The sequence below is a fragment of the Diceros bicornis genome, chromosome 17 (genome assembly GCF_020826845.1).
Source record: "Diceros bicornis minor isolate mBicDic1 chromosome 17, mDicBic1.mat.cur, whole genome shotgun sequence".
Taxonomy (NCBI): Eukaryota; Metazoa; Chordata; class Mammalia; order Perissodactyla; family Rhinocerotidae; genus Diceros; species Diceros bicornis.
The window spans coordinates 51,699,830-51,714,570 of NC_080756.1; the positions used below are offsets into that span (position 1 = coordinate 51,699,830).

The 14,741-nt window shown below is 34.8% G+C and overlaps 1 protein-coding gene across 1 annotated transcript in view; it reads left to right on the forward strand.

Annotated features, from left to right (window-relative positions):
• The window catches only part of LOC131416338 (NKG2-C type II integral membrane protein-like), a 64,858-nt gene that overhangs the window by 42,965 nt on the left and 7,152 nt on the right, over positions 1–14,741 (forward strand). The gene's annotated exons all lie outside the window — the stretch shown is intronic.

Here is a 14,741-nt window from a genome sequence, read left to right on the forward strand (position 1 = left end):
GAGTTATTAATTATTTGTAGAGAATAGCCTACTAAGAGAGATTAAAAGAAAATTACAAAGACTGCCTTAGGGTTAAAGGAGAGTACCAAAAGAAGGAATCACTTTGTAGCCAGGTCTACTCCCTGAAGATGGGTATTGGAAATCATTGAAGACAGTGTGTCTGCAGACAGCTTCATGGCAGACATGTTCACTGGATTGCCCTGGGACAGAGTGGTTCCTCAGTTAGCAGGCTGAAGTTGGTGAGGATGGATCTCAAACTGTGACTGCTTCTCCCTGCCAGAGTGTCAGCAGGCAGAGGCTGGAGGGCAGGGAACTATGACTGGGATTGGACACAAAACTTGCTGGAGAGTGAATACCACGGGACTTCCTGCACGCATGCAGCTGGAAACCGCACCATAGTAGCCAAAGAGAGAAAACACCATGAAACCAGGAAGAAGAGTCCCTTCTCCTGCAGTGTCTCTCCAGTGCCTTTTACTGACAAAACATCACATGAGCTGGCAAGGGATAAAAGTTTATAGCATCTAGCTCCATTATCTCAGAACAGGGCAATGAAGGGTAGATTGGAGGTGAGAGTATGAAATTGTTAGTTGTTCCTTCAAGGTTACTGTGCAACAACCTCAAGGTTGCTGTATAAGAGTCATTTGGATCTGCCCCACTTCCTCAGATAATAGGACAACACTCATCCTCTGAATCTATTTTAGTGCCGCATTGTCAGTGATTAGATTTACTGTTTGTTGGAGATTGGTATTTTCATTGGGTAATAATAGTATCTTTTCATATTTTTTGTGTCAGTTTTTTTTCCTCTACTGGATTTCAGATATTTTGGGAGGTATCTTGTTTTATTGAATTCTCTATCTCTCGCCTTCTGTCAATCTTTATTACCACACTTAGAAAAATAGTATGATGAAAAAATAAAATGTTAAATAATTTAAACAATTAAAAGTATAAAAATATTTGCATGTGTCAAACAACTAGTTATTCAGAGAACTCAGGATAAACTTTAGTAATTTGACAATGATTCAGAGATATTTCTACCATAATTCAATTATAAGAGGGAAAGATGCTATACATGGTTATTTGCAAAATGTTAATATTTCATATACATTTATCTCTCTGAATATAGACATATTCATTATAGTCTCTATATTTATTCCCTGTATTCATAAAGAGAAATATATGAATATTAAAAATTAATATTATACAATATTTAAATTGTAGCTATATGTAATTCCTAAAGTTGCATTATAAACTAGGCAAGATTGCATTGACACTTAAAAATAAGCATTTATTTCTCATTCCACCATTTGTTCTTTGGCTGGGTTTCAGTTGATGTAGGATGGGCATGTATGGGCTTGCCTCCAGACCACATATTCAGCTCAGATCTTTTTTATATATTTTATTCTCAGAACAGTGGGCTACCTAGTACATGATCTTCTATAGTAGAAATTAGCAGCTCTGAGAGAGGCAAGCAGAAATGTACTTCTTTATCCTGGGTTCAGAGCTCATAAACTGTCACTTTCCCCCTCACATTACATTGTCAAAACAAGTCACAGGGCCAAACTTACCATTAACTGTCTGCAAAGTATACTCTTCTCATAGTGATCAGAGGGAGGAAACGTAGGTTCACTAAAAAATAATCTAATCCACATAACAGCTGTAAGAATATTTTTCTCATTATATTTTGTGAAATAGACATTTGCTTGTAAAAGGAAAATATTGGGAAATAGAAAAAAAATAAATTTCTTAACTTCTCAGCTAGGTTTTTGTTTCCTTTGTGCCAAAAATTATTATGAGGTAATTTTGTATAACGGTAAAGATTGTCATGTATATGCTTTCACTAGGGTCTTTGATCAATGTACAAATGGGAAGTAAGCAGTATGGTATAAACTTTAAGGACGTGAGCAATGAAACCAGGTCAGTGAGTGTAATTCTAATGCAGAATACTAGTCCTGTGACTTAGTTACATAGCTGTTCTGGCTCATTTTCCTCTCCTCTATAATATGATATACATAGTATCTAATTCATAAGGTTACCTGAGGATTATTTAAAAAGCATTTGCAAAAGTACTCAAAAAGCTCTTCCTGGCGCACAAGTATTCACTAAATATCAGTCATTATTACTTAAAAACTGTATGCTTCAGTTCCATTACCTGTAACATGATGGCCACAATTGCAGCCACCTCATAGGGCTGCTCTGAATAAAAAATAATATAAATGCCTAAGATTCTTAAAATAAAGCCCAACCATATTAAGTTCTTGCTAATTGATTTTTTTCATATTTCGCTTCCCCAAGTATTCAGTAATGTCTGATTTCCAAGAGGAACTGAGCTCTAAAACTTTGTCTTCCATTTTTTTATCTATCAAAACTTCTTGTTTCAATAAATTAGTTTTACCCAGCCATCAAAAAAAATATGGTTTAACCAATTTAATCATATATATCAAAAATAGTTTCGTTTAAAGACTTTTAGTAAGTTCAATACATGTCAAGTATGGACAATAAGCAAGAGTAAATTTTTACTGGACATGCATTCCTATTATTGAAATCAAGTTGCAATTACGTTCTTTTTCTTGTTGACCGAGAAACCCAGCGTCTCCCCCATTGTGTTATTTTGGACATGTGTAAAGGCTATCTTTTCGGAATTGAAGAAATTTTGAAAGGAATTGTCAAGTTTTGGCAAGATAGCCTTTAACGGTTTCTAGATTTGATACCAGATGAAAGTTTTACAAGGTCCTGGGGAAAGAAGAGACTGAAATGCCCTTTTCCTTCCAAAGTTGGGGTATCCCATTCATACATGTGCATCTCTTATCACTGAGAATAGAGAAAAGTAATAGAGAAGCTGCTTAATACGTTCTGATGAGAAAACCTCGCAATTTTCTACCTAATTATATTTTACATATCTGAATACTTGTACAAAAAAGATGCCTGAAGTTTTACATGTGTCCATAATAAAGCCATGGGAATTTCTTGGTAGAGTGAGCTTAGGCCATAGCCCCCAAAAGACCACCTGATGTAAGTGTAGGGAACAATATTGGCGGGGGGGGGGTGAAAGACAAAAGTAAATTTAGAATTAAAAGAGTCACAAAGAAGTCACGAATATAAAGATCAAAATGATAGTATTTTTAGTGTCTAACTTTCTGAGAATGTATCTTAGGTATGGAACATAATGAGCTTGTATTCTGGACTCAGAATTAAACAGTACTCATTTTGGTACTAATTTCAGAGGAAGATGGTGGACTTTTAAAATTTACTATATGTTGAAGCAGAGTGAAGTGTATGTTCTTTGCAGGCAGTCTCTCTAAAGAGAATGCAAAAAGGACTGTTTTGTGTATGTCCAATATTGTGGTCCAAATTTACTAATTTGAGTATTTTGTTTATTGGTAATTGACCAGTGTAAAGTTATGGATAAAATAAGACATTAGTATTTAATGTGTTGTTCTGCCCTACATTTTATGAGTCTCCTCCCTTAATTACAACCATTATTTCTTTGCGGTTCCTCCTAAGACAATATGTAAAATTTTAGGTTTTTCTCCCTGCAAAGACTCTAAATTGGGAAATAACCTTATACTAATTGAATGAATCCAATCTCTTTCTGTATCCAAGGTTTATACTTTCCCTTTCTATTTCACCATTTGTTCCAAATTATGTATGTCAATGTTATCCAAGGTTGGGCCTATCAGAGATTCTGGAATAAAATTCATTAACAACATATACTTACTACAGTATAAAATGCATAAATACATACAAATAATACAATTCCAGCAACAAAATCATGGCTCAAATTTTAATAAGCATTATAAAGATCATGAGGTTCTCAGAGGTAAAATAACCAAAGATCTTTTTCAAATTAAATGAAAAGACATTTAAATCCAAAGGAATTTGTGCTTCTGCTTCTGGTATGGCTAAGTAAGCTGCTACTAGACCCTAGCACTGATAACAATTATAAACTCTGGAGAAAGCACACACAAACACACCAACATATCACCCTGGAGATTAGAGGGGGGAAATTCAGAGTTTTGGAAAAGTAGTTTGGACTTGGAAGAAGAAAATGTCACAAAGAGAGTTACTTGTTATTATCATTTTTAAGCTGAAGGCAGACCAAATTGAACTCCATTTATTTGGCTAAAACTCCAATGAAAACCTTGTAGTCTTTCTTATCTAAAAAAAATAGAAGATAGAGTTCAGAATAACAACAGTCGCTGAAAAATGATGGTGAAATTCCAGAAAGGAGAGAGCCAAAGAGTGGCAGTAATAAATTCAGTGCACAAACTGCACAAAATTCTGGCTGACACCAAAACAATCCTTGTGTGAACAAGACTGCACCTAAGAATAAATTATAGAGTTGAAATACAATTTAAGCTGTCAACCAAGAGACAGTTTTCTGTGCCAGTTTAGCTAATTTATTGCCTTCTAAAAAAAACACCAACAATGTTTAGAGAAATATAACTGAATCCAGAGTCTTCACAAGAGTTTCAAGATTTACAGTAACTTAACATATTAAAAAAACCTGAAAAATGTGACCTGTCTCAAGAAAAATGACAATCAAATAAGATCACTCCCAAGATGACCCAGACTTTTAAATTATCAGACAAATATTTTTAAGTATTAAAACGATGTTTGAGGATGTATAAAAAAATATGCTCACAATAAATAAAATGATAAATCTCAACAAATGTTATAAAACAGAATATTTACAACAAACTGTAGGATATGTAAAACACATAATCCACTTCATAGGTTTCATAGTGCAATGCATATGACAAAGAGTCAATTAACTGACATAAATAAATCTGAAGAAAAGAGCAGAAATAATTTTTTAAAAAGATACCAATTTGATAACATCAAGTTATAACGTGTGTGATTAGAATCTTACAAGAAGAGGAAAACATTTGGCAGGAAAATAAATGAAGAAATAGTGACTGAAACCATTCCAAATTTGTTGAAAAGCACAAATTGAGATTCAGGAAGCCCAGCAAAACCCAAACAAGATAAATAAAAACTATATCATAACAGGTACAGTATAGTCAAAGTTCTGAAAGAGATAAATCCTGAAAGCAACTAGAGAATGATGACACTTTATATGCCCAGAAATTCATTAGAAATAATTGAAATAAGATAATAGAATATTCACCTCAAGAAAAAAAAGAAATCTGCCAACCCAGAATTCTATATCAATGATATCTTTCAAGAACGAAGATCAAATAAAACATTTTCCAAAAAATTACTAAGAACATCCATCACCAGCAGTCCTGCATTACGGGAAAGTGTAAAGGAAGGAAATTCTTCAGGCTTACAGGAAATAGTACCAAATGGAAAGTTGGGTACTTGAGAAGGTAAAAAAGAGCATGAAAAATTTTACATATCTGTGTAACTGCGAAAGGCTATCTTCTGTTAATTTCTTTACAGTACACATGAGTATTTAAAGCAAAAATTATAACTGTCTTCCACGGTTTATAATGCATATAACACGTAATACAAATGAAAAGTATACCGTAATGGATAGGGGAGGTGATAAATCTGTATGATGTAAAATTTTCAAGTTGTACAAAATTAACTCAAACCAGATTGTGAAAAGTTAAGAGTGTATGCTATAATCTTTAGAACAACCATGAAAATTATAATGCAAACAGGGATAGCCTAGAAGCTAACATATTAATTGAAATGGAGTTCTAAAAAATATTCAAATAATCCCAAAGAAAGTAGAAACAGAGGACACAAAGATAAAACAAGTTATAAATCCAAAAGTATTTGATTTTTAAATTAACACTAATGTAATATAAAACACGAAAAATAATTAAGAAAAGAATTCATTCATCCCAAATTCTTATTCTGTTTACTATTAACCATAAAATATGTGTCACCAGGATTGAGATAATGTTCCTTCAGCAGATTCAGCTTAAGGTTGCCTTCCCTTCAAGTGGATGTAGTTGTCCAGACCACAAAAAAAATGGATTTTTAAAAATCTCATGTTACTTATTTTTAAATCTCCAAATATGCATTAGTACATATAAACATACTAGTCTTTCATCTACATCATCATCATCATCAAACAAAAATTCTGTACCCTTAGAGTTTATCATAGGGAAAATTATTTTCCCAGATCCCAAGGATCATTGTTGGCGATGATAATGGCAGAACTTAATGATATCTGAACAAAGGATAATATTCTGATGAACTTTTCTGGGTGACTTATTTTTTTAAAAATGCTAATTGTCCACTTTGTTTGATATAGGAGCTTATACATCTTGGGAGAAATTTTCTTTAGATAATTAAATATGACTGTATATTTATGGCAAGAATAAAATTAAACTTCTACAATTGTCTCCTCTTAGATGTATTACTTTTTTACAAAATTTAGAAAGGTGAAAGGTCTTCAATTCATTAAGCAGGTCTTACTTGAATTACCTTACTTGTGCTTTCAAAATCCATGAATTTTCCTTCTCCCTTTGATCTCTCTGTGTCTAGAACTCTGATAGAGCATTGAATGTAGGTCATTTCTAGTGACATAAGTTCTACATTCTCTCTGAATTGGTAATTTCAGTCCTTATTGACACTGGCTGCTTTGATTGTCTTTGGTTTTAGAATATTTGGGTCTAAAAAATCTGTGTTCTAGGGAAGATTTTCACACCACTTTCATAATTTTTGTAACTGGAAAAATCATCGTTACCATATTCATAAACTGAAACCAATACTGATGTTTATAATGTAGTATAGAAGCATGATTTGGTGGCCCAGTGACTAAGATTCAGTGCCCTCAACTACACAGCCCAGGTTCATTTCCTGGTCAGGAAACCACACCACCTGTTTGTTTATTGTTATACTGTGGAAGCTGCATGTTGCTGTGATGATGAAAACTATGCCACTAGGATTTCAAATACTAGCAGGGCCACCCATGGTAGACAGGTTTCAATGGAGTTTCCAGATTTCTACAGACCAGACTGAAGGGCCTGGCCATGCACTTTCAAAAAAATTAGCCATGAAAATCCTATGAATAGCAGCAGAGTATTGTCTGATATAGCACGGGAAGGTGAAAGCATGGGATCCCTAAGCATCAGAATCCACTCAACTTACACTAATAAAAAAAAAACACATGATTGGGCATAACTCCAACATGTGTTCCTGATACTGGCCTTTCACAGCTTGTGAATCGTCTAGGCCTTGTTAACATTTATTTCCAAGATAGATATGTATATATAAAATATATATTTGTAAATATAAATAATATAAATACATATTTTTTCTTCATTTTGATGTATACTTTTAATGTTTTATTTATTTCACTTGCCTATTCTATTTAATCAGGCTAGCTGAATCTGTAACTGTTAAATTCAATTTAGTGTCTACAGTATAGTGATGTTCCTGGTGAGAGGATTATATATCTTAACCCTGTTGAGCACAAGTTGGACAGTTCTGAGATGAATTACTAAGAGGCAAGTTCATGGGTTTTTTGGTAGCTTTTTTCTTTCTGACGGAAGAATCAGTAATGTTCCAGACAGAAGCTACTCTAAAAACTTTGTCCAGGAGTGAAGGTGATGTGGGTGAGGGGTTCTATGGCATAAGTAAGAAATACAACTCTCTTAACTGCAGATATAGAATTTTGTTAATGTTAGCCTTCAATATTTTGGGATTATTTGTTACTTCAGGATAACTTTGCCTATCTTGACTGATATAATGGTTTTCAGTGCTTTATTTGCTTTTTATTTCCTTTTGTTTCCTGGCCAAGACAACTGTTTTTCCCTAATTGAATTTCTCAATAACTTTCTGTGTAGTAATTTTTACTTTACTATAGTATCCCCAATTTTTGCACAAGACCTCCATATGCTTTTTAGAGATAAAAGCATAGCTGTGCTGGTTAAACATTATAATAATACAGACACGTTTTGGCTATTTGAATATAAATATAAAAAATAAATTGTTAAATCAAATTTTTCCACTTAAAATTATTACTTCTTTATTGGATCAAGTTGAACAGGTTTAGCACATAGCTAAATAGGTTTGGCTAAATCACTTACTGTGCCAAATCCATTGAGATCATAGGGAAATACCTATAAAATAACCAACTCTTACCACACCTTTAAAACAATATTAAATGAATACAGAAAAAAATTTTATGAAATTATTTGACATGATAAAACAAATACAATGGGATTCACACAAAATTAAATTAAATTATAAATCAAAATTAAATGAAAATTAAATTATCAATTATATCATTTAAAGGGTAAATGTAACAAATAAAACAGAAATAAGAGATATAAGATCAGCTTAAAGGTAACAGGCAATAAAAGTAGTTGGATGCTCAGGACCATTGTTAGAGCAAGAAATTAAAGACTTTCATTAAATTCTTTAGTTTTCCTTAAAGATGATCTAGGCTGTGTAGCCAATTTTTGAACCTTGAAAAATAAAAAGCAATAAATTTTACCCTGTTATTATGACTCTCAGAGAAAGGTATGCTGGAATGTGATTTTTGGCTTATGAGTGTATGATAAGATTGTACGGTAAGTGTGGTGAAGAGGGTAGTGTACCACCAGTTATGACCACTTGCACGAACTATGGAAGTCCCAAAGTCAGAACATAAGATATCCACATACTTCATCCAGCTACATTATTCCTCCCACAATTTGGATATTGCCAGAGATAAGCCTCTTTGTATATTATATGAATTAGTTAACAAATTAATAGAACTACTATTTAATGATAGAAAAACATGGCTCAAATTTAAGTACTAATTATCAATAATAACAGACAAATAAGAATCACTAAACTTTTTCTTTTTTTTTTTTTTTTTACTGAGGAAGAGTCTCCCTAACCTAACATCTGGGTTCAATCTTCCTTTTTTTGCTTAAGGAAGATTTGCCCTGAGCTAACATCTGTGCCAATCTTCCTCTATTTTGTATGTAGGTCATGGCCACAGCATGGCCACCAATGAGTGGTGTAGGTCCATGCCTGGGAACTGAACCTGGGTCACCTAAGTAGAGCATGCTGAACATAACCACCAGGCCACAGAGCTGGCCCAAGAATCACAAACTAAAAGAACAGGAGAAAAACTGAGTGATGTCAACATCATGGTGGAATAAGCTCTTCCCTTAGACTTTCTCCACTAAGATACAATAAAAAGGACATTCATAAACCAACAGAGGACATTCACATAACACAATAGATGTCTGAGAGACCCACAAAGCCATACGTCTGAAAGTGGAGGTGCTGGAGCCTCCAGGAGGCAGTGGAAAGAGGTAAGGGGATATCCTCTCCCTCACCCAAATGAAGAGACTTACGGTGTGGAACCACTCTTGGCCCTAAGAGGAGAGGGGGGCAGCAGAAGTCCTCTCTGGGAATGTCTTAGCTGTCCAAGCTCCCTCACAACCTGTGGGAAAGCTACACATTGAGGAGGTAAAGCAATCACAGGGACATATCCATAAAGCTGAGCAGCCCAGGAGGGCAGATAGTGAGGGCAAAGTGGGAGTGTGCCTGGGATCACATGCAAAAGAAAGTATCTCTCCCCCAACCTGGTGCACTAGCAAGGGACTCCTGCCAGAGCACCAGCACATACAGTGTGTAAAACAGCAGTGGCAAGCAGGCAAAGGGAGACAGGCTCTGTCAGCGTAGCAACCAGAGGTCAGGCACAGCTGCCAGGGATCATGGCGGGCTCAGAATACACAGCTCCTGACCCCTCCAGTGGCAGTAGGTGGAATCTGTAACCAGATACTTCCACTATGCAAAGGCACAAATCCACCCCATAAAATAGTATGAAGAGGTATATTAATACACCTCACCAGAAGGAAAATAACAAGCACCCAGAAATCAATCCCGAAGGCACAGAAATTTGCAATCTAAATGACAGAGAATTCAAAATAGCAATAATAAAACAATTCAACAAGTTACAAAAAAATTCAGAAAGACAGTTCAATGAAATCAGGAATAAAATTAGTGAACAGAGCAATTATTCACAAAACAGATTGAAACAGTAAAGAAAAACCAGTCAGAAATATTGAAGATGAAAAACACAATGAATGAGATAAAGAAAAATCTGGAGTCCTTGAATAACAGAGCTGATATTATGGAGGACAGAATTAGCAATATAGAGGCCAGAAATATGGAAATGATTCAGATGGAGGAAGAGAGAGAACTAAGACTAAAATGAAATGAAGAAATTCTCCAAGAAATATCTGACTCAATTAGGAAATGCAACATGAGGGTTATAGGTATTACAGAAAGAGAAGAGAGGGAGAAAGGAACAGAGAGTTGGTTCAAAGAAATAATAGCTGAGAACTCCCCAAACCTGAGGAAGGAGCTGGAACTGCAAGTAAAAGAAGCTAATATAACTCCTAAGTACATCAATGTAAAAAGACCATCTCCAAGACATAGATTAGTAAATCTGACAAAAGCCAATGATAAAGAATAAATATTGGGCCGGCCCTGTGGCTTAGTGGTTAAGTGCGTGCGCTCCGCTACTGGCAGCCCGGGTTCAGATCCCGGGCGCGCACCGACACACTGCTTCTCCGGCCATGCTGGGGCCACATCCCACATACAGCAACTAGAAGGTTGTGCAGCTATGACATACAACTATCTACTGGGGGTCTTTAGGGGGAAAAAAAAGGAGGAGGATTAGGCAATGGATGTTAGCTCAGAGCCGGTCTTCCTCAGCAAAAAAAGGAGGACTAGCACGGATGTTAGCTCAGGGCTGATCTTCCTCTCAAAAAAAAAAGAATAAATATTAAGGGCAGCAAGGCAGAAGAAAATAAACTACAAGGGAATCCCTATCAGACTTTCAGTGGATTTCTCAACAGAAGACTTACAGGCTAGGAGAGAGTGGAACGATATATTCAAAATTCTGAAAGACAAAAACTTTCAGCCAAGAATAATCTATCCAGCAAAAACATCCTTCAGATATGTTGGAAAAATGAAAACTTTCCCAGATAAGTAAAAGCTGAGGGAGTTCATCACCACAAGACCCTCCCCGACAAGACATGATCAAAAAGGCCCTAATACCTGAAAAAAAGAGTATTTACAAAGTCTTGAGTGAGGAGATAAACAGGCATACAAAATCAGAAAATTGCAGCTCTCTATCAGAACAGTTTAGCAAACACTTAGCTATAACATTAAAGATAAAGGGAAGGAAAACATCAAAAATAAATATAATCACTACATTTTAACCACAAACTCACAACACAAAATGGAATAAGTTGTCACAACAGTAAAGTACAAGGGGGATAGGAAATGGATGGAACATGCTTAGACTAAGGAAATAAGAGGCTATTAGAAAATGGACTATCTCATCTGAGATCTTTTATATAAACCTCATGGTAACCACTAAACAAAAAATCAGAACAGAGACACAAATGATAAATAAAGAGAAAAGTGAAAAACCCATCATAGAGAACCACCAAACTGAATTGGCAGTCTGAAATACACAGAATGAGAAACAAAGGCAATACAGAACAACCAGAAAACAAGTGATGAAATGGCAGCACTAAGCCCTCATCTATCAATAATCACTCTAAATATAAATGGATTGAATTCTCCAATCAAAAGACACAGAGTGGTGTGATGGATTAAAAAAGACCTGACAATATGCTGCCTCCAGATCTAAAGATAAACAGAGGCTCAGAGTGAAAGGATAGAAGATGATACTTCAAGCTAAGGGAAAACAAAAGAAAGTAGGTGTTGCCATACTTATATCAACAAAGTAGACTTCAAGATAAAAAAGGTAATGAGAGACAAAGAGGGGCAGTATATAAAGATAAAAGGGACACTCCACCAAGAGGACATAACACTTATAAATAAATATGCACTTAACACAGGAGCATCAAAGTACAAAAAGCAACTATTAACAGATCTAAAAGGAGATATTAATAGCAATGCAATAATAGCAGGAGACCTTAACACCCCACTTACCTCAATGGATAGATCATTCAGACAAAAAGTCAAAGGAAATAGTGGAATTAAAGGAAAAACTAAACCAGAAGGACTTAATAGATGTATATAGAACATTAGATCCAAAAATAGCAGAATACACATTCTTCTCAAGTACACACAGGACATTCTCAAAAATAGACCATATGTTGGGAAACAAGCCAAGCCTCAATATATTTAAGAAGACTGAAATCACATCAAGCATCTTTTCCAAACATAATGATATGAAACTAGAAATCAACCACAACAAAAAAGCTGGGAAAGGACAAATATGTGAAAATTAACAACATGCTACTAAACAACCAATGGATGAATGAAGAAATTAAAGGAGAAATCAAAAAAATATCTGGAAACAAATGAAATTGAAAATACACCATACCGACTCATATAGGATGCAGCAAAAGCAGTTCTAAGAGGGAAATTCATACAAATACAGGCCCACCTTAACAAGTAAGAAAAATCTCAAATAAGCAGTCTTAAACTACACCTAAGAGAACTAGAAAAAGAAGAATAAACAAAGCCCAAAGTCAGAAGAAGGAGAAAATAATAAAAATTAGAGCAGAAATAAATGAAATTGAAACCAAAAAAAAGTAGAAAGAGCCAATAAAACTAAGAGCTGGTTCTTTGAGAAGATAAATAAAATTGACAAACCCTTAGTCAGACTCACTAGGAAAAAAAGAGAGAAGGCTCAAATAAATAAAATTAGAAATTAAAGAGGAGAAATTACAACAGATACCACACAAATACAAAAGATTATAAAAGAATACTATGAAAAACTATATGCCAACAAATTGGACAATCTAAAAGAAATGGATAAATTCTTAGACTCACATAACGTCCCAAAACTGAATCAAGAAGAGATAGAGAATCTGAATAGACCAAGCACAAGTAAAGAGATTGAAATAGCAACCAAAAACCTCCCCAAAAATATAAGTCCAGGACCAGATGGCTTCTCTGGAGAATACTACCAAACACTCAAAGAAGATTTGATACTCATCTTTCTCAAATTATTCCAAGAAATTGAAGAAGATGGAACACTTCCTAACACGTTTGATGAGGCCAACATCACCTTGATCCCAAAGCCAGATGAGGACAACACAAAGCAGGAAAATTACAGGCCAATATTTCTGATGAACATAGATGCAAAAATCCTCAACAAAATATTGGCAAACCAAATACAGCAATACACTAAAAGTATGATACACCACGATCAAGTGGGATTTATACCAGAGACACAGGGATGCTTCAACATCTGAAAATCAATCAATGTGATACACCACATTAAAAAAAATGAGGAATTAAAACCACATGATCGTCTCAATAGAGGAAGAGAAATCATTTGACAAGATCCAACATCCATTTATGATAAAAAAGTCTCAATAAAATGGGTATAGAAGGAAAGTACCTCAACATCATACAGGCCATCTATGACAAACCCTAGCCAACATCATACTCAATGGGGAAAAACTGAAAGCCATCACTCTGAGAATGGGAACAAGACAAGGGTGCCCACTCTCATCACTCTTATTCAACGTAGTACTGGAGGTTTTGGCCAGAGCAATTAGGCAAGAAAAAGAAATAAAAGTTATCCAAATTGGAAAGGAAGAAGTGAAACTCTTGCTGTTTCTTGCAGATGACATGATTTTATATAAGAAAACCCTACAGAATCCATTGGAAAACTATTAGAAATAATCAACAACTACAGCAAAGTTGCAGGGTACAAAATCAATTTACAAAAATCAGTTGCATTTCTATACTCTAATAACAAACTAATAGAAAGAGAATTCTAGAATATAATCCCACTTACAATCACAACAAAAATAATAAAATATCTAGGAATAAATTTAACCAAGGAGGTAAAACACCTATACAATGAAAACTGTAAGACATTATTGAAAGAAATCGATGAAGACATAAAGAAATGGAAGGATATCCCTTGCACATGGATTGCAAGAATAAACGTAGTTAAAATGTCCATACTCCCTAAAGCAATCTATAGATTGAACGCAATCCCAATCAGGATCCCAATGACTTTCTTCACGGAAATAGAACAAAGAATCCTAAAATTCATATGGGGCAAAACAAGACCCCAAATAGTTAAAACAATCTTGAGAAAAAAGAACAAAGCTGGAGGCATCACAATCCCTAACTTCAAAATATACTACAAAGCTATAGTAATCAAAACAGCATGATACTGGTACAAACACAGAACACAGAGATCAATGGAACAGAATTGAAAGCCCAGAAATAAAACCACACAACTACAAACAGCTAATCTTCAACAAAGGAGGTAGGGACATACAATGGAGAAAAGATTGTCTCTTCAATAAACGGTGTTGGGAAAAATGGACAACCACGTGCAAAAGAATGAAAGTAGACCATTACCTTTTTCCATATACAAAAATTAACTCAAAATGGACTAAAGACTTGAAGATAAGATGCGAAAGCATAAAGCTCCTAGCAGAAAATATAGGCAGTACACTCTTTGATATCAATCTTAGAAGGATCTTTTCAAATACCATGTCTATTCGGACAAGGGAAACAAAAGAAAAAATAAACAAATGGGACTTCATCAGACTTTATCAGAGCTTCTGCAAGGCAAAGAAAACCATGAACTAAACAAAAAGACAACCCACCATCTGGGAGAAAATACTTACAAATCATATATCCAACAAGGGGTTCATCTTCAAAATATATAAAGAACTCACACAATTCAACAACAGAAAAACAACCAAATCAAAAAATGGGCAGAGGACACAAACAGACATTTTTCCAAAGAAGATATACAGATGGCCAACAGACACACGAAAAGCTATTCAACATCACTAATC